Genomic DNA, 24494 nt, shown 5'->3' with positions numbered 1-24494 from the left:
ATCAGACCTTAGCTTTCTGGTAGAGTATGAAAAATGAAGAATGTGTGAATTTTATTGATCACACCATCAGCTCTTTTCCCCAGCCCCACAGAAAAGGCTAGGGTTTGTGAGGTCCAGGTTCAGCAGAAAGGTCTTTAGTACTGCAGTGAGTCAGCAAGCACTTGGCTAATCCAAGAAACCTCCTTCTGCACTGATGTTCAATGGGTGCTTGCTATGGAGACTTCTAGGTGGCTATTCACTTCAGGCTTCCTCATTTGTTCAAGAGAAGGGTCTAAATCTGGCCTCTTGTGACTGTGGCTGTAACTTTCAGAATTTAGAAAGGCAGGATGGCTCAGTGGTTAGGTTGCAAGTCTAGGACTTCAGAGACCTGGGTTCTATTCCCAGCTGTGCCACAGACTTCCTTGGACAATTTACTATGGGCCAATCTACACTAAAGCTGTAAATTGACCTCAGTTATGTAAGTTTCATAACTGAAGTCGACATAATGACTTACAGAAGTTTCTAGACCATGCTGTGTCAACAGGAGACGCTCTCCCACCGACTTAGCAGGTCTTCACCAGACCCACTAAATCGATCGCAGCAGTGCTGAGTTTAGCCATTAATGTAGACAAGCCCGAAGTCTCTGTGCCTCAGTTCCCTCTCTGTAATATGGAGAAAACTCTTTTCTACCTCACAATTGTGTGTGAGGATAAACACATTAAAGATTATGAGGTGCTCAGGTACTGCAGTGATGGGGTCTTATAATAACACAGCATGCATATATACATCTACAGAGAAGAGAAGACTCAGCATCTCATTTGTCATGCGTCACACACAATTATTTTTTTTAAAAGCCACAAATCTGGGGAGATTCTTGGGAGCAAGAGATAGGCTAATAAAGGTCCTTTCTTAGATTCCCCCATCTCTTCTTGGCAGATCCTCATTTACATTCAGTTCATAAGTAAAAAATTTAAAAATAAATATTTTGGCTGCTCAGGGTTGCTTACATCACCAGTCTCTTCTCTGCTGCTGCCCTGCCCCACCTTCTCTAGTGTCACTATGTTTGCCGAGATTAGTTCATCTGAGCTCATTGTTATTTGTTGCTTGCCATATGCTAATTGTGGAGAGAAGTGGATTTGGAGCCTGGCTACTTACTAGGGTAACTTCAATGCTGTTGGAGAGAAGGAACTTTTGCTTGCTCACTTTGGATCTGCTACCATCCTTGGATCTATGATTAAGACCTCTGTAATTTTATTCTGAGGAAACCTGAAGAAAAGTGGTGAAAAGGCAAATGGTGTTGAATGGAAAATGAGATGCCAGGTAGGAGTTGCCACCATTTTAACAAGAGGAACATTCAGGGGGATAAAACTTCACACGCCGTAGACTTCCAAACAGAGAGCCATACTTTGAAATGTGGTATCAAGGTTCCTTCCCCACTCTGAACGCTAGGATACAGATGTGGAGACCTGCATGAAAACCTCCTAAGCTTACTTTTACCAGCTTAGGTTAAAACTTCCCCAAGGTACAAACCATTTTACCTTTTGCCCTTGGACTTTCGCTGCCACCACCAAACGTCTAACACCAGTATTATTATTATTAGGAAAGAGTTCGTTTGGAAATGTCTTTCCCCCCAAAATCCTCCCAAATCTTACCCCCTTTTTTCTGGGGAAGGTTTGATAAAAATCCTCACCAATTTGCATAGGTGACCACAGACTCAAACCCTTAGATCTTAAGAACAATGAAGAAAGCATTCAGTTTCTTAAAAGAAGAATTTTAATAGAGGAAAAAGTAAAAAAGAATCACCTCTGTAAAATCAGGGTGGTAAATACCTTACAGGATAATTAGATTCAAAACATAGAGAATCCCTCTAGGCAAAACCTTAAGTTACAAAAAGACACAAAAACAGGAATATCCATTCCGTTCAGCACAGCTTATTTTCTCAGCCATTTAAACAAACAGAATCTAACGCATATCTAGCTAGATTACTTACTAAGTTCTAAGACTCCATTCCTGTTCTGTCCCCAGCAAAAGCATCACACAGACAGACCCAGACCCTTTGTTTCTTCCCCCCTGCAGCTTTGAAAGTATCTTGTCTCCTCATTGGTCATTGTGGTCAGGTGCCAGCGAGGTTATCCTAGCTTCTTAACCCTTCACAGGTGAAAGGATTTTTCCTCTGGCCAGGAGGGATTTTAAAGGTGTTTACCCTTCCCTTTATGTTTATGACATGTGGCCTCTGAAATTACTCATGCAAACTGGGCATCTACTACAGAATTACCCTAACATTCATAAGCAAGTGGCTCCCAGAGTAATTTTGGGGCCTGACCTGAAAATTTGGCCCAGAAAGTTTCATACTGAAGAGGAAAAGATCTTTTTTTGAACTTGTTTTGTTTGCAGAAAATTGCATCTTGTTCATGCTTAGGTTCACATCTTTCTAATTCTCTTTCATTATCTTGGTGCTGCAAGATGTGGAGTTCACACAGTCCTATCTTACATGTGCCATTTCACTTTAAATCATCAAGCACGAGACTGGTAGAATTATTGGGAAAATGCCTTGTGTATATAGAGGGTTATTTTAAACTGTGACTAGTGATGTTAATTTGTAGTATCCTGTTATTGATGAGCTACAAGACACTGATAGATAACTCATTGCTACCTCTAAAAGACTTCTACCTGCTTATTGAAAACCACTGCAAATATTTATATTCGCTTAACATAGATCTAGAATTCTAGAAATGTAGGAGTGGAAGGGAGCTTGATAGGTCATTTAGACCAGTCTTTTGCACTGAGGTAGGACTAGGTATATATGGCCAAATTGCACGCAACTGTCTCTAGGCAGGTTTCAGAGTAACAGCCGTGTTAGTCTGTATTCGCAAAAAGAAAAGGAGTACTTGTGGCACCTTAGAGACTAACCAATTTATTTGAGCATGAGCTTTCGTGAGCTACAGCTCACTTCATCAGATGCATACCGTGGAAACTGCAGCAGACTTTATATATACACAGAGAATATGAAACAATACCTCCTCCCACCCCACTGTCCTGCTGGTAATAGCTTATCTAAAGTAATCTTCAGGTTAGGCCATTTCCAGCACAAATCCAGGTTTTCTCACCCTCCACCCCCCCACACAAATTCACTCTCCTGCTGGTGATAGCCCATCCAAAGTGACAACTCTTTACACAATGTGCATGATAATGAAGTTAGGCCATTTCCTGCACAAATCCAGGTTCTCTCACTCCCTCACCGCCCTCCAAAAACCCACCCCCATACACACACAAACTCACTCTCCTGCTGGTAATAGCAGGAATGCGGAACGCAATGCCATCCACAGCCTCAGAAACAACTCTGACATCATAATCAAAAAGGCTGACAAAGGAGGTGCTGTTGTCATCATGAATAGGTCGGAATATGAACAAGAGGCTGCTCGGCAGCTCTCCAACACGAGTTTCTACAAGCCATTACCCTATGATCCCACTGAGAGTTACCAAAAGCAACTACAGCATTTGCTCAAGAAACTTCGTGAAAAAGCACAAGATCAAATCCGCACAGACACACCCCTGGAACCCCGACCTGGGATATTCTATCTACTACCCAAGATCCATAAACCTGGAACTCCTGGGCGCCCCATCATTTCAGGCATTGGCACCCTGACAGCAGGATTGTCTGGCTATGTAGACTCCCTCCTCAGGCCCTACGCTACCAGCACTCCCAGCTACCTTCGAGACACCACTGACTTCCTGAGGAAACTTCAATCCATCTTCCTGATAACACCATCCTGGCCACTATGGATGTAGAAGCCCTCTACACCAACATTCCACACAAAGATGGACTACAAGCCGTCAGGAACACTATCCCCGATAATGTCACGGCTAACCTGGTGGCTGAACTTTGTGACTTTGTCCTTACCCATAACTATTTCACATTTGGGGACAATGTATACCTTCAGATCAGCGGCACTGCTATGGGTACCCGCATGGCCCCACAGTATGCCAACATTTTTATGGCTGATTTAGAACACGCTTCCTCAGCTCTCGTCCCCTAAAGCCCCTACTCTACTTGCGCTATATTGATGACATCTTCATCATCTGGACCCATGGAAAAGAAGCCCTTGAGGAATTCCACCATGATTTCAACAATTTCCATCCCACCACCAACCTCAGCCTGGTCCAGTCCACACAAGAGATCCACTTCCTGGACACTACAGTGCTAATAAACAATAGTCACATAAACACCACCCTATACCGGAAACCTACTGACCGCTATTCCTACCTGCATGCCTCCAGCTTTCACCCTGACCACACCACACGATCCATCGTCTACAGCCAAGCTCTGCGATACAACCGCATTTGCTCCAACCCCTCAGACAGAGACAAACACCTACAAGATCTCTGTCAAGCTTTCTTACAACTACAATACCCACCTGCGGAAGTAAAGAAACAGATTGATAGAGCCAGAAGAGTTCCCAGAAGTTACCTACTACAGGACAGACCTAACAAAGAAAATAACAGAACGCCACTAGCCGTCACCTTCAGCCCCCAACTAAAACCCCTCCAACGCATTATTAAGGATCTACAACCTATCCTAAAGGATGACCCAACACTCTCACAAATCTTGGGAGACAGGCCAGTCCTTGCCTACAGACAGCCCCCCAACCTGAAGCAAATACTCACCAACAACCACATACCACACAACAGAACCACTAAGCCAGGAACTTATCCTTGCAACAAAGCCCGTTGCCAATTGTGCCCACATATCTATTCAGGGGACACCATCACAGGGCCTAATAACATCAGCCACACTATCAGAGGCTCGTTCACCTGCACATCCACCAATGTGATTTATGCCATCATGTGCCAGCAATGCCCCTCTGCCATGTACATTGGTCAAACTGGACAGTCTCTACGTAAAAGAATAAATGGACACAAATCAGATGTCAAGAATTATAACATTCATAAACCAGTCGGAGAACACTTCAATCTCTCTGGTCACGCAATCACAGACATGAAGGTCGCTATCTTAAAACAAAAAAACTTCAAATCCAGACTCCAGCGAGAAACTGCTGAATTGGAATTCATTTGCAAATTGGATACTATTAATTTAGGCTTAAATAGAGACTGGGAGTGGCTAAGTCATCATGCAAGGTAGCCTATTTCCTCTCATTTTTTCCTACCCCCCCCCCCAGATGTTCTGGTTTAACTTGGATTTAAACTTGGAGAGTGGTCAGTTTGGATGAGCTATTACCAGCAGGAGAGTGAGTTTGTGTGTGTATGGGGGTGGGTTTTTGGAGGGGGGTGAGGGGTGAGAGAACCTGGATTTGTGCAGGAAATGGCCTAACTTCATTATCATGCACATTGTGTAAAGAGTTGTCACTTTGGATGGGCTATCACCAGCAGGAGAGTGAATTTGTGTGGGGGGGTGGAGGGTGAGAAAACCTGGATTTGTGCTGGAAATGGCCTAACCTGAAGATTACTTTAGATGAGCTATTACCAGCAGGACAGTGGGGTGGGAGGAGGTATTGTTTCATATTCTCTGTGTATATATAAAGTCTGCTGCAGTTTCCACGGTATGCATCTGATGAAGTGAGCTGTAGCTCACGAAAGCTCATGCTCAAATAAATTGGTTAGTCTCTAAGGTGCCACAAGTACTCCTTTTCTTTTTGTCTCTAGGCAGTTTTTCTTCTGTATTTTCCTGGACATTGTAAAAGTTGGTGGGTTTTTTTTCTTTTTCTTACTATTTAAGCCCTGCAGCTGAGAGGGGAAGAGGGCCTGATCTTTTTTATATCTGAAACTGATAGAATAACCACCTGAGGTAACAAAACAGCAGTGTGCCTGCTAGAATTAGCAAGGAGCATTAGTGTATGTGTTTCTGAGCAAAGTGAGCCAAATACTCTGTGTACGTTATGTTTAATGATGTTAGCTGCCATGTATCTGCTATGTTTCTTCTTTCTCATTATTTACACCCTGCTGAAGTCTGTCTCTTCTTCCCTTTTCATTGGGGGTAGGGGAAAGACTGTGGATTGTATCTGCAGTTTAGAGTCTCTTAAAATTGCAATTGAGAAGGATTTAATTCTTCCAATTTTAAATTATTAGAAAGCAAACATGGAATGTGGCATGTTGCCAGTTAAACTGCTGCTTAAATCCTGGCAAAACAGAGAAGCTCCAGATGTCCTCTGTAATTTACAAAAAAGAAATCTATAGTTAAAAATGTTTTAATTATTTTTAAATTAAAGCAATATGTTAATGTGTGTATAGGTTAGTTGCTACTCTGCCAATTTCAATTTAGGAGACGTAAATTGGTAGAATGAAAAATATTCTTTTTACCTATAAAATGATGATTTAAGTTGCCATGGCAGCTGCTGAAATGGTACTAAGAGCTTCAGATGTGCTGATCCTGGAGTCGTTGATGGGGATACCTGAAAAAGTACAATAATATGTAATTCTGTTGTTTTCATGTGTTAACTTTTATAAACCACATTAATAGTGGCACTGCTTTCTATAACCATTTCATGAAGAAATCACTGTGCAGTCATATTATTTTAGGAAGTGACTGTTTTCTAAATTCTGTACATGGTAATTTCCCATGAATTAGCAATTCAGAGTTGAGTCGTTGATAACATTCAAAACAGAATGTTAGTTTATCCTCTCTAATTAGTTTAACAATCTGTGCTTTGGGTGGATAGTAAACTACTATACCAAGACAATCCAACCAAGGTTATAGGAGTTTTGTTTGCTTTATCATTACTTTTCCTTAGTAGCATCCAATTTGTAAATTAAACTGTAAGAAGGGCCCAATCCTGCCACTTCTGAATGTGAGTAAAGTTACTGACATGAGTTAATGAATTACTCATGTGAGTACATCTGCTCACGTGCATAACTATTTGAAGGAGTGGGACCTTGACCTATTCCAGTTATGTCAGCAATAGGTATCTTGTTTTACTATATTTTTAAATCACAGTAGCTGAAATCCAATATAAAAGTCATCATTAACAGTTCATATATGGCAACATAGTGTGATATTTTGGTCTCCACAAAAGAAATCACAGTGAATAGCCAAGTAGGAGCTGAATGCTGAAGCTGAACAAATACTTGTGAATATTTAAAACAATGACTGTCACCAATATATAATCAAGCTGGCCAAATCTAACAATTATTGTGTACATCAAAACAGACACTATTTTAACTGGTGATAGTTATGATTACGTGGGGGACAAAAAATGGTTGTGTTTAGTCAAAGCATGTTGCTTTACAGTGACCTCTATTTTTGAACATCACTTTCACTTGTGAGTTAATGCCATGTTCAAAACTGAGTTTTGATCTTCTGGGTAGACTGTGTTTAGAATCTGAGATTCTGAAGCATCCACCACTGTGTAGTGATTGAAACCAGTATGATACAAAAAGCTTTTAAGATATATAAAAAGTATCAGCCAAGTGCAGAGTGCTCTTCTATTTGCTTTCTTACATTTTGTTCGTGCTCTGAATGTTTTTTCTTCATTAAACAGTAAAGCTGGAAAAGCTGAGGTGGAATAGGACAGTCTGCTTTGAAGTGTTTTGGCATTATTTGGTGCAGTAATTCTGTTTTTAATATTGAAGTGAAATTAAAGAAATTGTTTACTAATAACTTGATGTTACCCAGTTAAATGTTAGCTCATGGTATTCTTTCCAAATACACCAAAAGAAAACTGTTGCTAAGTGCTATTATGTATTACTGCCTAAAGTATTCAGAAGCCGAGGACAAAAAATCAAGCGAGCTGAATTGTCAGCTCTTTCTGGTATATTGGTCATATTTTGCCTCTTGGGGTAGGGATGTTACTTGACACATTCAGTAACATCTTGACTATCAGTTTCATGAATTTTAAATAACTATCATAAAAAACAAGCTTACATTTACACTTCTGTAGAATCAGATAGAAGATACATAATGGTTTGCAGTGAGCTGATGCTTTCATTTCTATGGATGAGCTCTAAGGGCTTATCACGGAAAGTTAGAATCTTAAAGTAATTGTGAAGGACATCCCTTTGAAGATAGCTCTACCAAAAAAAAGTAATTTCTTAAATGCATGTCCACCCAAATCCATATTCATATCTTTGTAAGTTTGCAGGCAGCTTGGGATCACTTAAACGAAAATAAAAAATATAAAAAGCTGCAGTGGTAATGCTTGATTCTAGAACAAATCAAGGCCTTATAGGGCTGTCAGGGGAGTGTGTGTAGGGATTTGGATTTTTCACAATATTATGGGGCAAAGAGAAGTGTATATCAAAGTTGTATCCCTATCCCTATTGTGGAATAATAGTAGAGAGATAACAGAAAATTTTTCAGAGAGTACTGTAAATTATATTTCCTCTCTGAATCAGTGATGTTTATTGGAATAAACTGATTAACATCCACAGTAAATAGAATCCACAATGAGAAGAGTTTGGGGGTTTTCCTGTTCTGTGTTCCATCCGATATTTCACTTGAGATTGAAAGGCTTCTTGCACTCTGATAACAAAATAGCCAGTCATTTGAATATGTAACTTGAATCAGTAGACTGTACAGATTCTTTCAGAAAATTCTGATTTTGCTTTTTACCATGCTTTGTGAAAGAAACTGAAGTAGCTTTGAATGGTAACAAATTAGACCACTTATAAACAAATAACCTAGTTGTTTTTTTGGTAAACATAGACATGTTTTTGAATTGGGCATCCTGTTATAAGTATACATGCCTGGTATCAATTTTAGTAAGCTAATTAGAAATCTAATAGTGTCCCTTCTGCAGGAAAGGGTGTCCTGTTTAACAAGATGGTTCACATGTTTATTGGAATGCTATTTTAAGTAAAGCAACAAAGGCTGGCAATCGAGGCAAGATTTCAGTTGAGAGAAACTGTATCAGCTGTGTGCTTGTATTTCAAGACTGGCTTTCATGAGAGAGGTGCTCAGAGGGAAGAGAATCTGAAAATGCCAGCCTTGACTTGTCTGGCATCAGTGTCTCACCAGTATGCCAAGCTAACTGATAACATTTCGAACAATGGCAGTCAGGCACCTAACTCCTTTGGGAGCCTCTGAATATCCCAGCCTTCTTGTCCAACACACTGAAGTAAATGATATAGCTATAGCTGCAGCCTTTAAAATAGCCACTGAATGCATCCAATGAAGTGAGCTGTAGCTCACGAAAGCTTATGCTCAGATAAATTGGTTAGTCTCTAAGGTGCCACAAGTACTCCTTTTCTTTTTGCAAATACAGAGTAACATGGCTGCTACTTTGAAACCTTTAAAATAACTGTTTCCTTTACTTGTATTCACCTCACCCAGGTATTACTTGGTTTGTATTTTACTCTTAACTGGTTGGTCAGTGCCAAATATCACGGATTAGGATGGTGTCCCACATAAGCAATTCTAACATTTTATACCCATTTATCACTTCTGTAAATTCCTACACCAGGTGCCAGACAGGGAAGAATTAGGCCCACTCTGCTCAGTCAGTCATTCATACATAGCAGCTTAGTGCAGTGGCCTTCACAATACAGGGTTGAAGTGAAATACGTTAGTTTATTTAAAAAGTTTGCAAAGGCAATAGAAAATAAATGACTTTACAAGCAGAATAGAAAAGTCAAGTGACAGCCTTTCAGATAGCGATAAAGCTGTGAACCAGGTTGGGGAAGAAATACTCCCTTCCCCAGAGGTGGTCTTGTTGTTGGAACCTGGAAGAAGTAGGCAGCTTTTATGAGAGGTTTTTAAGTGAGTTATAGGAGCTCTGCAAACATAGCGTTTACTCATGAACAATAATTTAATCCAACTGTCAGGTAATGTTGGCTTTGTGTAATCTTAAATTAACTGTGTAATATCAAACTACTGAAAACAAGCAATGTGCTGAACTCAGCCACGGGAGCTGTTAGTCTGTCAGATAAATGTTTAACCTACAGGTTTAAAAAACCCTTGGGAATATTTAAAAGATTGCTTCACTGAATTTTTCAACTGATTCGCTATAATTCACTCATCATAAATCTGCAAGCAAGGATGCTTAAAGGGAGACCATGGTAGCTCCTTTCAGACTACTCTCATCTTTGATGTTTGCAGCAGACTTGATAGCTATCAACCAGGGACTATTTATTAGTCAAATAATGGAATCCACAGAGTTACATCACCTGTGAAGTCTTTCCAGTACAACCATTCACATTCTAAATCCTTAAGAAATTTTTGTTTGGATGGAGGAATTACGGTGCATGCTGGGGTTTATAATGGAAACGGTGACTGAACTCTTAACTGCAGATGTGCCATTATAATATTGGTAGGGGAGATTTTGTGTATTGATGATGAAAACAGTTATATAGGCTACTGGACAAAATCCAAATGAGGTGTCTTGCAGTTTTATGTCTAAGAGCCACATCTGACAGGTGACAGGTGGTATCTGGCACTTGCCTCCATTTTATGCATTTACTAGTATGCATCTCAGATTTAGCGGCTAATGTCATAGTAAATCTGGTTGTCTTCTAGTATCTAAATTGGCAAAATCTCCAAGAAAGAGAATATTTTCTCTTTGATTTGTTGAGAAGATTTTGGAGAGGGAAGTTGGCAAGTGATTCTATCAATGTACATGAGAAAAACCTGATTATAGATTAAATAGTCCTTGTTCACTGGGAAAGGCTTTGGTAATTTTGTATTTTGAATGAAGTCCTCCTTTGAGGGGAAAGTGGCGCGCAGGGAAGGTCCAGAGTAACAAGGGTCAGTGCGCGGGTGTGTTTATATAGAGTCTATTTCTGTAGTAAGCTTGTACATACTTGCAATTGCATGTTCATAGAACTGCAGTGGAAAAATCTTAAACCTTGTGCTAAAATTTGAGCGCTTTCTCTTTAAAATATTGAATTTCTATTACAGGAAAGCTGGTTTATTTTAAGATACCTAATATGTGAAACATACAGAAAAAACAGCACTTCAATAAGACCTAGTCTACCCGACAAACTTTTGCCAGCAACAGTTATGCCGCTTTAATTAAAACCGCTGTTGCATGTCCACTCTGTGCTCCTTGTGTCGGTGGAGTGCATCCATACCAGCAGCTCTTGAATCAACACAGAGAGCAGTGCACTGTGGGTAACTATCCCACTGTGCAACTGGCCGCAGGGTGCTTTGGGAAGGGTTTGCAATGTCTCATGGGGCAGGTACAGCGTCACATGATGCAGGGTTCTCAATTCCATCCTTCCAGGGGCATCCTAGTAGATTGTCAGCCACTTTTTCAACTAAAGTATGTGTGGGGGAGGGAGAGGAGAGTGGTGTGTCTGGGGTGGGGAAGACAGCAGGCTGACCGACCTATCCTGTGGCAGGGGGAGGGGGACACCCCCCTGGCTCTGCTCCGCACAGCAGTCTGTCCCGAAGCAGCCTGCTCTGCCAGCCTGCCTGTGGCTCTGTGAGTTCCCTCTGAGTTCTCCCACAGCCTCCTCGGCTGCCAGGAGCAGCATCCTGAGCTGCTCTGTGAGCTCTCCCTGCTGAGGAATGTGAAAGCACAGCAGTTGTCCCCTCCTGCTCCCCACTCCCCACAGCAGCAGTCTGCCTGGCGCTGTGTTCCTAGCGCAGGGCACAACAGGAGCATTCCACCTTAATGATTTGCTCTTTGTTCCCCAAACAGAGCAGCAGGCTCAGCTGTCAGATACTTCTCAGAGCTTTAAAAGGGGACGAGCACATGCCTGCAGGGCAGCAGACTAGTGATCAAAACAGTGAGCAGAGCGGTCACGGCAGGCATTGTGGGATACCGGTGGAAGCCAGTTATGTCGACAAACAGCAGTGGCTACACTGATGCTTTGTCACTTTAACTTTCCCACAAAAAGCTTTATGCCTCTCATTGAGATGGTTTTATTTTGTCAGCAAAACAGCAGAGTTTTGCCGCCAAAAGTAGCGTTGTGTGTATATACCTCGCCTGTTTTGTCAGTAAAAGACAACTTTTGCCAACAAAACTTTGTGGTATAGACAAGGTCTAAGGAGGAGGTTTTTAAGAGACACAGCCTGCTTGGAGCCTTCTATCTTACAAACATAAGAAGGTGGGTTACAGAGGAACACTGAAAGAAGCTACGAGCTAGGGGAGGAGAGGTTGTAACAATGCAAATACGGGCATATTGGACACAATGGGAAGGAGTGAGAGAATCAACTATAAAATAGACATAGACTTTGTCTACACTGCACTTTTGTCAGTAAAACTTTTGTTGTTCAGGGGTGTGAAAAAAACACACACACCCCCAAATGACAAAACTTTTACCACCAAAAAGCACCGGTGTGAAGCTACCGTGTCTCATTGGGGGTGGATTTATTTTTTGTCTGTGGGAGAGCTCTCTCCTGCTGACAAAGAGTGGCTACACTGTGTGCCTTTTAGCAGCACAGCTGTGTTGTTAAAAAGTGCATAGTGTAGACATAGCTTTAGTGATGTCAAGCCTTAGTGATGTAAATTCCTTTTGTGGTTGGTGTATGAGTTCCTATCAAACCCACTGTTTCGGACTATGATAACTGTAAATCTGGAGGAAAAGGGTAATCTACAGCACCTAATAGTAGGCTGTCAAAAAGCCCTTTACTAGAAATATACGTGGCAAAATGAAGTATCACAAGAACTAGCAGGTATATAATAGGAAGCATCTGAAGAAAGGCTCCTCATTTATCACTTGCGAAAGTCTGGTCAGCAAGTGGGTAGAAAGACAGAAAAGCTAATTCAATAAATATGTAAAAGGTAAAATAGTCTAACAAAGAACCTGAGATTCCCTTTCATTGATTTGCCTTGTGATAGTGAATAATAGAGCTGATATTGAACATGTTCTATTTTCCATAGTTATGTTTATAAAAGCCTCTGATGGTATGTCTCCCAAGGGTGCAGTGAATCTTTTATAGGACTGTTGTAGTAAAACACAGCATGTCGCTGTCTTTTTAAAAACTTGTTCAGCCAGCACTGATTTCTCTACTGTTAGCAGGGTATTAATTGTGGCAACTAGTTAATATCTGTGCCTCAGTTAACCAATGTGCAAAGTGCCTATTGCAATAGCTATGTTTATAAAAAGCCTCTGATGGAGTGGACTGGGTATGTCTCCTAAGGGTGCAGTGAATCTTTATAGGAGTGTTGCACGTCGCTGTCTTTTTAAAAACTTGTTTAGCTAACACTGATTTTTCCTACCATTGGGAGGGTGTTAATTGTGACATCTAGTTTAATGTCTGTGCCTCAGTTAACCAATGTGCAAAGTGCTTATAGTAATAGCTATGTCCTGGAGGGGTTTTGAGGTTTAATATTGAATCTCCTTGAATGCAAGGTTGTTAGAAGGGCAACTTATTTATTTCATAACGTTTGCCTTTGAAATTGGTGCAGGAATTTGAGAGAAACATTATATTTACCCCGAGTCTCAATTGAGTTAATGGGGAGGATATTTGGGACATATTGCACGTGACCCCAGTAACTGAAAAGGAAGCATAGTCTTCCCTCCTTTCTAGTCACTCCATCACAGTGATAGTGGGTGAGGCAGCCGCAACTTTGCTCTTTACAGTAAAAAGAGAAAATACTCTGGCCCTGGGCCAGTCTCTTCCTCTGCCGTATGTTGTTCTCCACCTTCTTGCCATGCAATGGTTACTCCTGCCTTAAATCTTCATTAACTTCTGCAGGCTACTCAACCCTTGCTTATAGAGCAGAAGGGACCACTATGATCATCAGAGCTGGGGTTGGGGTGCGGGCTTACCTCATGCAGCTCCCAGTCAGCAGCACAGCTAGGGTGCAGAGGAAGGCTTCCTGCCTGTCCAGGCATCGCAGACTGCGCTGTGCCCTGGAAGCAGCCAGCAGCAGGTCCAGCTCCTAGACGGAGGCACACAAGGAGCGCCGTGCAGCTCTCGTCCACAGGTGCTTGGGGCGGGGACAGTGCGCGGAGCCCCGTGGCCCCCCTGCCTAGGAGCCAGACCTGCTGCTGGCCGCTTCTGGGGCATAGTGCAGTGTCGGAACAGGTAGGGACTAGCTTGCCTTAGCCGGGCAGCACCGCCGACGGGACTTTTAACGGCCCGGTTGGCGGTGCTGACCAGAGCCGCCACGACCCAGTCCCTTCCATTCCACGACCCAGTTCCCTTCCAGTCGTGACCCATGGTTTGAAAACCACGGCAGTAGACCACATGGCCTTGCAGTAGTGTATGACCTAAAGACAGTGTATAATTTGAGCTGGACAAGGCTTTTGCATATGTATACATTGTAAGTGTAGCATACAGTTGAGGAAGTTAACTACTAGTTGTTTTAGAGTATCCATGTGGCTGCTAATGACAGATTTATGTAATTTTATAACTGTGTTCAGTTTTTTAGGGGCACATCATACAAGCAACTCCTAAAAAATCTTTTAGCTTTGAAATTGATAATTTAGTGGCCCAGGGTAAATGTCCATTGTTAAAAGTTAAAAAGTGCACTTTTATTTCTGGATAGGTAACTGGAGGATAATGGGATATTTTGCCCTGCTGGGATTTGCCTGTTATTAGACTTGCTCCAAGAGCATGTATGGAAGATAAACTAATTATTTTAACACTCTTCTTGTTTTAAGGACGATTGGATTTTTTGCCTGCTTCTGGTTTGTTAGTAAGATTTACAGTGTTGTGAAAGTGGACTGAAGAATTTCAAAGTGTCTTTGGATCTTATCACCCTTGCTGTGATATATTTTTACCCTGTATTGAGAAACCTACTTCAGTTATTTTAAAACGTAAAAGCTGAACTGCAACCTGTATGGCACAAAATACAGGCTATATAGATGGAAATAGCAGCTTGGGAAAACGTTTACACCAATCATACTGTCCCTGAAAATGTTTATCCATTCTAATGACTTTTTAAAAATACTGTATCTGGAGAAACTAATGAATCATGCAATGAAACCATTTTTTTAAATAGTACATTATATAATTTCCAGATGAGATTTCTTGTTATTTTTGGTACTTTTCTTTTTACTCTTAGCAATTGTACCATCAAAGCATAGGACTGTCCAGTAAATACTATGTAAAAATTTGAAACTTTTTTTAACTTAAAACTGATTGTACATAGTATTGTGCACCTTTAAAACTCGTTTATCATCGTACAAAGGAACATGCATTTAGTGTAATGTAGAATTTTGTTAAGGATATCAAATTTTTTTTTTTTTTTTAAGAAAAACAAAGCACAACTCTGGCTGACTTGTCCAGTTTCTTGTCAAGTATGTCACCACTCCTAAGCATATGTTTCATTTATTTACCTTGTCAAATGGGCTGCCAAAAGGATGATTCCCTTATTTCTGGGCTATACTGCTAGTTATGGAGTGTTCAAATGTAGGGAGCAATAGCACGTGGAGCCTAACTGCTGCTTTGGATTAGAGGATGAGAGGCATTCTCTCTTCTAACCAGATCCCACGCTAGAACTTTAAAGGAGATTACAAACACCTCCAATTGTATCTGGAAGTGAACGGGAAATAATTGCAGAGACGAGCTCGGTTGTTACGTTCATGCTGGTCACACTTGAAGAACAAAGGAATGTTCAGTGAAATTAAAGGAAATCTTTTTTTCACACAGTGTATGATCAAACTGGAACTCGTTGCCAGAGGAAGCTGTTGAAGCCATGAAGAGGGAAATGTTTAAAACATTTTCAGTGCTGCTGTGTGTGAAAGAGCAAATGATGTTGTTAATACAAATCTTTTTAAAGCTTTGCAGCATTGTCATCTGAGCCCTTTTTCTCTAGAAATTTAACTCCGCTTACTATGCTTTTTTCTTTTTTTTTTCTTTGTTCATATGGCATACCAGTGTCCCTGTGATCAGAGATATCCTGCCCCCTGCACTAAACGGGGACCCAGTCCCATAGTTAAACCAAACGCCTAATGGGGAGAAATTGTCTTGAGTAAATTATACTCCATTTGCTTATTTTGTTAGTCTTGAATTAGTAAGAAGAAATTGTTTTGGTTTTATCTTTTGCTTTATGTGTTATTGAGTGTTTTTAGAAGGATAGAAGTGTTATGGCTATAATTCTTGCTTTTGAAATTATTTACTGTTTTGTGTGTGAGTGAAGAATGTATGGCATGCTAACAGAGACCAGTGCTGATGGGCCAGATGGTCGGGAGGGGAGTGGAGAAATCGAGAGGAATCCCTCGGGTGGCAGATTGACGACCCTAAAGCAAAGGCATACGCCCCAAGGACAAGATAAAGAGTGGAGCCAGAGGAACAAGATAAGAAACAGCTGCGGATACTCCCAGTAACAACTTGATTGGGAGCAACCTTGACTAACAACTCTGGTTATAGACTTGTATGGGAACTTATTACTATAAAAGAAGGGTGTATTGCCATGGGACTTTGGGTTCATTCTGCATCAATATCGGAGCTTCAAACATGTTCGACAGAGGCCCAGCTCCCTTCCGTCGTGTGCAGTTTCAGCTGGCCACTGGAACTGACTGAGCAACACTAAGGACTGGTAATTATAAAATCCAGCTGCAGAACCTTTTGGGATGCGTGCGAGTGAATGGAAGCATATGCTGATTTTAATGCTTAAATCATACTCTTAATAAACGTGGCATATTGCCTTATCCCCTTTAAAAGATTCTTTTGCTTCTTATAAGCATAACAGTTATTACATAGGCAAAATACCCTTTGAAGCTGGCAGGTGTTTCATATGAGAAAGGACTGACTTCAGTATTAAACCAAGGGATGGAAAGGAGGAAGCCAGAGGATGCTGCACTGTACAGAAGCTCTGGAGACAGAGGTGGGAGGTCTCATAGCTTCCAAATCTTCACTTCTTAGGCTGGCTATTAACTCCTGGGAATGGTGTTGCACACACTGTACTCTCTTTAGGAGCTGGTGAAGCCTCTCTTCTGCGTTCTGCAGCCAGCCAAAGCTCCTTTGACAATCAGGCCAAATCTGCCTTTCCCCACTTTGTCAGGCAGTTGTGGCAACTTTTGCTATGTACCAGGAAGCAAGTGAGAAGAGCAGAGCCTTGTTTATCCAAACCCCTCTTATGTGAACCTCTTGTTTGAAACTGGGTTATGATGCCTGACATATTTTGTCTGTACCCCATTTATCTGGATAAATTCTGTGACCCCTGTTATGCTCAGGCAAATAGGGTCTAGTGTACACCAGAAACAGGTAAGGGAGGTTCAGATGTACTGGGCAATGGGGTTGAAGGGGTTCGATGTTGGTTCAGCCTCTTACAGAGAGGACTAGTGCAGAGACACATCTCCGATTGCATGGAATATTTTGGAGTTGCCTCAGCTCCTGTGTCTTTAATCCCATCTTACTAGGGCCTGATCCTAAACCCACTGCAATGAAGAGAGAGAGACTCCCATTGACTTTGAGCTTTGATTCTGAACCTTACTATGTTTTTATCCCAAATAAGATAATTTCTTCTCGCTAACAACAGTAGTGTTTCCATTAACTTGGCCTGGTTCCTACTGAGACCCAGCTCAGAAATGTAACAACCAACTGCACCATAAGCGCCAAGGCTAGAGCCCAACTGCACTATATATCACTTACAAGATGGGGGGGACGGACGACACACTATATCCTGGAATACAGTGACACTGATCAAGACTTAGGAGGGTCAATTGAATATAAGCTCCCAGTGCGATGCTAGCCAAGATGACTACTGCCATTCTTGGATGCACAAGGAGGTGAATATCCAGTAGGCACAGAGAGGTGGCATTCTCCATATGACATCTGTGAAACCATTACTGGATACTGTCCAGTTCTGGTGTCCACATTTGAAAAGATGTTGAAAAATTGGAAGGGGTTCAGAAGACGGCTACAAGAATGATACAAGGTCTGAAAAACCTGCTTTACAGGAAGAGACTTAAGAAGCTCAAGGTGTTTAGTTTATCCAAGAGAAGGCAGACAAAGTATTCTGTGTATCCTGTGCCCAACCTGCTCATAGGGGTGCACTCCACATGAACCAGGAAGCAGTTTGAGTCAGACACCAATGGTTTCTTTGAGGTTTAGGGGAAACTGGGTTCAAATTCCTGCTCTGCCACAGGCTTCCTCTGTGTCCTTCAGCAAGTCTGTGCCTCAGTTTCTCCTCTATAAAATGGGACTAATAGCACTTCCCTTTCCCCAGGGGTGTATGAGGATAAATACATTGACTGGGAGGTGCTCAGATCCTAAAGTTCTGGGGCGTATATAAATACCTAGGATAGCTGGATGGACATCATAGTTAATATCAATCTTCAGCAAAACTGGTGGCCAGCAGCAGGAGGTTAATTACTTCTAACTCTCTTCCTGTCCTGCAATTATTAACCGTGTATCTAGTGCAAGAGAAATGACTTGCTGTGCGCTTTTCCAAGCATCTTTGTTCGCTAAAATGGATACAGCCTTCTTGAACATGGAAACGCTGTGTGTAGTTTGTCTCTCTCTCTCTCTCTCTCTCTTTTTTTTAAAGAGGTCTTAGCAGGGGAGGGGAGAAAAAGGTCTTCAACATCACTGGATTTCAAATCAAATCAAAACCCATGACTTCCACAAACAGCAGTCAAAGTGTCAGCTGTCCCTAGGTGCAGGAGTGGAGGTTTCCTAGGATTGCACACTATAGTGCAAGTGAATATGACATCATGTATTTCCTGTACACCACTGATCAGAGCCAAAGAACACTGCTGAGGTATTGTTCATAAATTTAAGATCTTTGTAGAATCTCTTAGAAACCAGAAATTGAAATCATTAAAAGTTGGCAGTAAGAGTCCATTTACATCATAGACACAGTAGCCATTGCCGTAGAGTCTACTGCCATCTGCTGGATTCCTCGGTCTCCCTCTTGTCTCACAACTGTAGTTTGTCTTCTAAGAACATTGAATCTCCTCATTAGTAACCCCTACTAGAGTCTGCACTGTCACTGTATTGCAGCAGTTCTCAAACTGGGGGTGGGGACCTCTCAGGGGGTTGTGAGGTTATTACGTGGGGGTCGCGAGCTGTCAAACCCCGCTTTGCCTCCAGCATTTATCATGGTGTTAAATATATTAAAAAGTGTTTTTAATTTATAAGGGGGGTCGCGCTCAGAGGCTTGCTATGTGAAAGGGGTCACCAGTACAAAAGTTTGAGAGCCACTGCAGTATTGTGAACATGGGCACTGCAGATCTTTAGCAGCAGGAAGATGGCGGTGTATAGCAGTGATGCCATAATGTTAGTAGCCTGGCTTGGGGAGTATGATCAGATTACTGGTGGATTCTTTGTAATTTGGAGACTTTAAATCATAATTTGAGGACTTCAGTAACTCAGCCAGAAATTATGGGTTTATTTCAGAAGTGGGTGGGTGAGGTTCTGTAGCCTGCAATGTGCAGGAGTCAGACTAGATGATCATGATAGTCTCATCTGGCCTTAAAGTATATAAGATTAGCTAATATCTGATCACCTGAATTTAAGAAGGTAGGGACCTGAATGCATCCCACCTGAATGTCAGTACCCGTACATAGTCTAATTCCAGTTCCTACAATAAAGTGGATTTTTACAAAGGGAGAGAGAATAGAATAGTTCTACGGAGTGCTGCACAACCTGCAGTGCAGATGAGACAACGGTTGGATCATATTAAAGAAGTTCTGTATTAAAATCACAAATGAGTTTGATTCCCCTTACTTTAAATTCCAGGGTATTACTAATTAAGAGGTCTCTTGGTTTTACAGTTTCTCTCCCTCTCTGTGTGAAACTTGCAAGCTGCTAATTGTGTTAGTACATCCTAAGACAGAGTCTGTTCTCAAAGCAATACTTTGTAACAACTACTACTCACAGAGAGAGAGAGAGACTCAAAGCGATACTCTGTTACAACAGAAAAAGCACACAGAGACTCCTCGCCCTTTTGTTGTATTTATCTCGCTTTGTTAACAATTGTGATTAAAATAGAGATAGAGGATGTATGTGGATGGATGCTTGGTGTGGATAGTAAATGAATGATCAGGGAGGTGCCAGCCTAGGAGTTCAGTATTGACTGGCCGAAGAACGCGCAGAGTGGAGACAACCAGAGGACCCCCGGGGGGGCAGACTGGAATCCACCCAACAGCCTCAAGGATGGGAGAACCGAAGAACAAGATAACATCTGGCAGCACAGAGCCATCAGGAATGTGCCATCTGCTGATTGATTCAGCAACAGCATGATGAAGCAATTCCCACAGACTGGCATAGGAATAAATTCCTATAAAAATGGACTCTAGAAACTGAGAACTTTGGGGTCTGATTCTGCAAACCAATTTCCAGGAGCATCAGATGAGCATCTGACAAGGCCCTGCTCCCTCCTCGTGTCCAGGCCACCTGGCCAGTGGCTTGGCACAAGCAACTCTAAGGCTGGTAACTATGATAACAACCTTGCAGAACCTGTGTGTGTACGAATGAATGTGTGAATAAATATGAAATTTAATGGCGTGTTATAGCTATAACTAACTGCTTACTATGATTCTTTCTGTATTCACAATGAATGTGGCATTTTGCCTTTTCCCCTTTAATAAAATCCTGCCAATTTTTATTTTATTGGTTTAACACAACTGCTCTTTATAGCACAGCATATGCATTAACATATGAGCAGGCAGGATAACTTCCAACACTCCACATCATTAAGAACTTAAAACGATCATTTCCGCATATTGTATATAATTCTCTTTATTCTCTGATTAGAAATGTCCAGGTTAGAAAATAGCAAGCTGGTAGTTATCTAATTAGAACCTACTTCAGAATCTTGCCCTGGGGCTTGTAGAGCTGGCCTTTTAATTTTCCTCTACTTTGTGCTCTGAATGACTCTGAAGTTCCCTCTGTTCTTTCCCTTAATGAGTTGTGCTGTGGTGGGCTAAATGAGAAACTGCTAGCATAGACTTCTCATCAGAAAGCATCTAATTGCTAAAGTAAGAATAGAAAACCCTTCACCATGTTTTCTAATTATTTAATTATTGGTTGTTACTTGTGTCCTCCTGCTTCATACAGCTGTAACATAACAGACCTACAAATACTAAATAACTACAGCTACTGGGACCTAATTGCTATCTAATCTTTCCTGGTTGCCAGACTGCCCTCTTAGAAATAGGAAACCAAATTTCTCCCTTTTGTGGATTTCCATTTGGTAAAGACTTAGTGTTTGTTAACAGAGCACAAGTGTACATAGTCAGCAGAAGGATGAGAGAACAAAATGAGGCTTTATAGACATCCTATGTGTGGCAAATTGCCAGCACTACTTTGATGGGTCTCACACTTTCTCTTCTTGGGGAGGGTTCAGGGTACTATTTCTCACCCCTGAACTGGGGTATTAACTCCCCACTATTGTCCTAGAGGAGGGGAGCGGAGAGGGAGGGGCCCAGGCCTGCTCTCTACTCCGGGTCCCAGCCCAGAGGCCCTAGGGATAGCAGTAAACCACTTGAACAAGCAGTTCCTTCCCATGGGCTACTTCCCTCTCCTGCCCTTCAGCTTGCAGGGCTTCCCGCCCTCCCTCAGCACAAACCAGGTGTCCTTTTACCTAGGGTTTTGGTCTTCTTAGCCCACCACAGCATTTCTACAAACTCTCCTCTGCTTCCCTCCAAACTGCTCTCTACTTCAACACCAATCCACTCTGCTTCAACTCCTTCCCTTGTCTGATTGGAGCAGGAGGGTTTTATCAGGTGACTGGCTTCAGGTGCTCTAATTGACTTCAGGTGCTTTAATTAATCTGTAGCAAACTTTCTTCCCTCTACAGGGAAGAAGGTTCCCTTTTGCTGTCCTCTGGCCTGGGCTTTCCTTGCTTTTTGCCCCTGCTTTCAGCTTCCCCCTGACCGGTCCAGACGTTCTCCCCCCTTCTGCCCCCTACTTTTTTTTGTTTTTCTGCTGTTGCTTGAGTGCTGGTTGGCTGCTGGCTGGCTGTCGGCCCCCCTACCCGCCCTCGGACACTGCTGCCGCTCCAGCTGAGCCCCCTGAGAGAGGGGGGGCCTGCTGACCCGCTCCCTGGAGGGGGGGAGTGGAGTGACCCAGCCCCCAGACCCAGCCGCTTGCTGTTTGTTTGTGGACCCGTATCCGGCTGAGAGAGACTCTTATCATCTGTTCCGGCATCCCTGGAATGCTACAGCTGCAAAGAAAGCCCAGGAAAGAGAGGGAAAAAGCCATCTACCGGAGGAACACCGCTCGGGGAATCTACAAATCGCCGTAGAGAGGGCCTTAAGACTGAGTAACTTTTGAACTGTGCTCTCATGTGGGGGGAGGCCTTGACTGTGTTTTGACTGTGTTTGTAGGGACACAGGGGTTGTGGCACAGAGCTGTCCCCCAATCCATCTGTGTCCTCCCAACCCCCACACTACTATCTTCACCACTGCCCCCCTCCACCGTCTTTGCTGGCTGCTTAACATCTGCCTCTGGACTCAGCTGCTCACCCTGATTCCACCGTGTGGGCCAGAAGCACCAGCCAACCAAACAGGACTCTCTGTACAAGTGTACGGTGGTTCATGTGCCCCCCCCCCCGAATTGTCCACCCCACAGCTTGTCCCTTTTTACCTGACCCCAACTCCTGTTAACCACCTGCCACCGCCCCCGCTGGGGCATCGGCAATGGAGGGCACCGGGGTGACCTCCACCGCTTCCATGCCCATCGCCTCCCCAGACTCTAGGGGAGGCCCCCCCAGCCGGCGGTAAAGGCCAGGGCAAGAAGGGGAAGGGCCCCGCTAAAACCACCAGGCCCTTCATGGCAGGGGCCACCCCCACTGCTGCGGCCCTGCCACCGACCACAGCATCCTTCCCGCTGCCTCCTCCACCAGCTCTGTGGGTGTCCCTCCCTCAGCCCCCAGGACGTATGCCCAGGCAGCAGCAGCCCCCCCACCTGCCGCCTCATCATCTCTCCCGCCCACCGCCTCCGCCACCATCAATAGCGACCGGGGCCCCTTTCCCACCATGACAAGGAAGCACGGTGTCCAATGCCTCCTGGTGCCCTCCTCGCCCCACATGGAGACCTACGTGCGGGCGTTGGCGAGGGAGGTGGGGCCCTTGGCCATTGTGGTGGCCTCCAAAATGTACGGGAAGGTCGTCGTCTTCTTAGCATCGGAGGCCGCCGCCCAGGAAGTGGTGGAGAGGGGCCTGGCAGTGGGGGGGGTGTTTGTCCCCCTAGAGCCGCTAGAGGACCTGGGCGTCTGCCTGGTCCTGACCTCTGTCCCTCCTTTTCTCCCCAATGCTGCCCTGTTACCCTTCCTTTCCACCGTGGGGAAACCTGTTTCTGTTATCAGCCCTCTCCTGTTGGGCTGCAAGGACCCCACCCTCCGTCACATCTTTTCCTTCCGCCGGCAAGTGCAGCTTCTACTGCCTTCGGCGGCACGTGATGGAGAGGCGCTCGAGGGGTCCTTCCTAGTCCCCTACCAGGGGGCCCGTTACCGAGTGTACTTCTCTACGGGGGAAGCCCAGTGCTACCTCTGCCGGGCTTCGGGGCATGTCCAGAGGGAATGCCCCTTAGCCCGGCAAGGAGGGGCACCTGGGATCCCCGAGACTCGGCAGGACATTGGCCCCGTCATTGCTGATGCCCCTGGCTGCCCGGGATCCGAACCCGCCCCCCCTCCTCTTCGGACCACCACTACTCCCGCTCAGGCCCAAGGGGCACCTCCCCTACAATGCCCAGACGAGCGGGAGAGCCCCGCTCTCGCTGCTGACAATCTGGCGGGGCCTATGGAGGAGGGTGTGGCAGAGATACCACCAGGCATGGGAGAGAGCCAGCCCCAGGGAGAATCCTCCCTCCCTTATGCTGCCCCACCGTTCCCCCTCTCAAGTCCCTGAGCCATCGTCTCTACCCCCGATACGACCCCTGCTAACCAGCCCCCAGATGATGCCATGGAGGGCCCGGCCTTAGTCCAGGGGAAGCGAGGCAAGCGGAAGGCTCAAGCTCCGCCTCATCCACCCGAAGCAGAGGCCCCCCGGAAGACCAGGAAGGGGGGCACCGATGCCGAGCCTTCTGCTTTGCACACGAGTGCGTCCCATCCACCGGTGTCAGCCAGGAAAGACATGGCAGCACCGGAAGGTAGTGTCTCCCCTCCACAGGAGACCCTCCCCTCCGAGACCCTCGAGGAAGCCCCTTCTGTCCTGACACTACCCAAAGCCCCTGTGAACCCCAAGGCAACTGTCGTGGCGGGTGCCAGCGGGGAGAACCCCAGGGCGGCGGAAAGTGTCCTCTCCTCCATGTTCGAGGAGATCGAGGCCTTAGATCTGACCCCGGTCGCCCAGGGGGAGGACGACCTTTTGCCAGCAAACCTCGATCTGGGCGACCTCACTCCACCCTTCTTTTCCCCATGCTCCCTCCCCCTAACTGCTGCTTCTGCTCCCACCTCCGAGGAGCCCCTGGATTCCTCCATCGACCCGGCCGCTGATGGCACCCCGCTGACGACCACTGAGCCTGCTCAGGTGACAGCCGGCGCCACGCGGCTGGGACACGAGTCGCCAGGGGCACCCCCCCGTTGGTGCGGAGCAATCGACTTCCTTCCCGGGCGGGGGCCCTACAGAAGATAATCCACCTCCTGATGCTGTGGCCGCTATATCCACCATAGAGCCCGCGCCTGGTATCACTGAGAGCTCCCTCCCCACCCCCTTAACCCTCGAGCCTGATCGGGAGGTGCCACCATCCAGCTGCTTGCCTCCCGAAACCCAGAACCTCA

At 44.3% G+C, this 24494-nt stretch overlaps 1 pseudogene across 1 annotated transcript in view; it reads left to right on the top strand.

The window, feature by feature from the left end:
* LOC144269771 (transmembrane 9 superfamily member 2-like) overlaps nt 1–16474 on the top strand; it is a 35322-nt pseudogene extending 18848 nt beyond the window's left edge. The window contains exon 11 of the transcript XR_013347032.1: nt 14485–16474. The product of XR_013347032.1 is annotated as a transmembrane 9 superfamily member 2-like (transcript). The remainder of the gene's footprint in view (nt 1–14484) is intronic.
* Nucleotides 16475–24494: the final 8020 nt, after the last annotated feature.

Source organism: Eretmochelys imbricata, chromosome 9, assembly GCF_965152235.1.
Source record: "Eretmochelys imbricata isolate rEreImb1 chromosome 9, rEreImb1.hap1, whole genome shotgun sequence".
Taxonomy (NCBI): Eukaryota; Metazoa; Chordata; order Testudines; family Cheloniidae; genus Eretmochelys; species Eretmochelys imbricata.
This window is presented reverse-complemented; position numbering and strand designations above follow the sequence as displayed.